We start from the raw sequence: 3,063 nt of genomic DNA, 5'->3' as shown, positions 1-3,063 counted from the left end.
TTATGAACTTTTTATAAAACTTCAAAATTATGTCTAATAATCAATTTGGGCATACAAATAATAAGTGTGTTTGCAGACAAACGAAGAAAAACCGACTTCAATTACATCGACAACAAATACAACGTAGGTAGACGAAAAAATAGTCAAGTAAATACGCGTTATCAAAGATTACTCAAAAAGTACATATCAAAGTACAAATATTGAAACCAGGTTAGCGATTTCCGTAGATTATAGCCCTGCAACACCAGCAGCATCACAAGCGTTTTGTCTACCATATGTCTATTGCTTAATTTATGCATTGAAAAGTTCGCAAAACAGAACAAATCCAGTCAAGGTCAGATAGTATAAAACTCGCGTAAACATTGGAAATTAATATGTGAATTAGATAGTAAGTATAATTAAAAATTGTTATGCAGAAACTAGACGTTATAAATTTTTTCTTAAATAATAGATCTAATAATTCCAATGATTGCTTTTGAAAGTTCAATGATTATTTTTTAACCAACTTCCAAAAAAGGAGGAGGTTCTCAATTCGACTGTATTTTTTTTTTTTAATGTATGTTACATCAGAACTTTTGACTGGGTGGAGCGATTTCGACAAATTTTCTTTTAATCGAAAGGTGGTGTGTGCCAATTGGTCCATGCCATTTAAATTTATGTGAGATCTAACAACTACTTTTCGAGCTATATCTAATAATGCGTTTTTACTTGACGCTCTTTTCGTCGACCTACGTTGTATTATACCGCATAACTTTCTACTGGATGTTCCGATGTTGATAATTCTTTTTTTGTTGGAAAGGAGATATCCCAAGTTTAGTACCATGATAAGGAAACCAGGATCTGATGATGGGATCCTAGAGAAATTGATGGAAATTCTTGAAAATCCGCAATAACTTTTTACTGGGTGTACCGATTTTGATATTCTTTTTTTGTTAAAAAGGAGATATCCCTAGTTTAGTACCATGATAAGGAAACCAGGATCTGATGATAGGATCCCAGAGAAATCGAAGGAAACTCTCGAAAATCCGCAATAACTTTTTACAAGGTGTACTGATTTTGATAATTTTTAATTTAATCGAAAGCTGATGTTTATCATGTGGTCACATATAAATTTTATCGAAACCTGATAACTACTTTTTGAGTAATCTTTGATAATGCGTAGTTACTTGACTATTTTTTCGTCGATCTACGTTGTATTACTCTTCGATGTAATTGAAGTCGGTTTTTTTTCGTTTGCGAGCAAACACAATTATTAAAAATATGTAATGTTCATGTTTTATATATCATTTTTAGTAACATGACAAGATAGGCAGTGCCTTTCTGCCTATATGGAATGCACGCTACGGATGGTAAGCAACTTAATGCCTGTGTTATAAGTAACAGCCGACTGTTATAATAATTATTTTTTGGATAAATATACATAGAAATAATACAAATATAAATATATAGATACAAATATTACACCCAGACTTAGACGGGAATTGAACCCGCAACCCAAGGAACACAGAAACTCACTACAAACTGTGCCAACGAGCTAGTGTTTATCTCTAACGTGTCGACGTGGGCGCTAGATATCGCCAGCAGCACCTGCGCAATATACATATCTACCAAATCAGTCCAGCCGAAGGAAATGTTGGGTAACAAACACGCGCTGAACAATTGATACACATACAGATTATTGTAGATAAAGATTTGAGTAGCGCAACAGAACGTTAGTGTGACATTAAAATATTAAATTTATCTTTTCTACTAATCTAATTCTGCTAATCCATGTCCGCCTCCTAATTAAAATTCAAATTCTTAATCAATTATTCGATACATTTGTATGATAAAAACGTAAAAGCCTACGGCAATTTCTTTATCACATAAATTAAAATAAATAATATACTATTGTATTTGGGTTCAATCGTTTAAAATATATTAAATTAACTAAAATAAGCGAATCGTGTGGTAATTGTACAATGGGTCGTATGTCAATTGCTAGTTAGGATCGCTCGCTCTCAAAAGTATTTTTAACCAACTTCCAAAAAAGGAGGAGGTTCTGTATTTTTTGTATGTATGTTTCGGTGACTGGGTAGACCGATTTCGATGAATTTTACTTTAATAGAAAGGTGTTGCGTGTCATGTAGTTCTCTTTAAATTTAATTGAGATCTGACAAGTACTTTTAGAGTTATATCTAATAATGCGTATTATTACTTGATTGCTTTTTCGTCACCCGACGTTGTATTAAACCGCATAACTTTTCTCTGGGTGTACCGATTTTAATGATTCTTACTTTAATCAAAAGCTATACTTGTCTTGTAGTTTTATTTAAAATTGATCGAGATCTAATTGCAACTTTTTTAGTAATCTTCGAAAGCGCGTATTTACTTGACAATTTTTTCGTTTGCTACCGTTGTATTACTTATCGATGTTTGAAGTCGATTTTTTTCTGTTTGCATTTTGGTCTGTTGCAACACAATTATTGATATTTGGTACGTGGCCCATGGTGTGAAAAAACATGAAGGGTGAAGTCATGTGAAACAACTAACCGTGACAACTTAGTCACGCCATGAGTGACGATTTACAGAGTTTTTAGCTGTTTATGTGTGACACAGGCAACACATAACACCCAGGGGAAGTTACCGGATTTCCTACTGGACGTGTCCCCTAGGTGACGGATGGGAAAAGCCACTCGCCTGGTTCCAGCGAGTGGTAGGGGTATTAGGTCCTGGACCCCCGTGGATCAAAAACCGGCGGACGGACGAAAGCGTGGTATGCCGGCCGGGTTGCGCTGGCTCCCTGGAGCTTTGCTCGGTTGCTGGTGCAATTCGGCACATGTGATGTGTGAGGGCCGGGCTGTGCTGGCTCCCTGAAGCTTTTAGCTCGGTTGTCAGTGCAGTCCGGTGGAACCGTGGGGTAGTAGCCGGGTCGCGCTGGTCTCCCTGGAGCTTGATCGGTTGCTCGGTGCGATCTGGCGTTGGAGATGGGGCATTTGCCTAGCCGGGAGGGACAGGGCGGGTGGGTCCGGGGAGTTTGGCTCGCCCACCCCGTAGCGCTAAGGCACTGTATGCTGGCCGGGT

The sequence above is a fragment of the Melitaea cinxia genome, chromosome 5 (assembly GCF_905220565.1).
Source record: "Melitaea cinxia chromosome 5, ilMelCinx1.1, whole genome shotgun sequence".
Taxonomy (NCBI): Eukaryota; Metazoa; Arthropoda; class Insecta; order Lepidoptera; family Nymphalidae; genus Melitaea; species Melitaea cinxia.
This window is presented reverse-complemented; position numbering follows the sequence as displayed.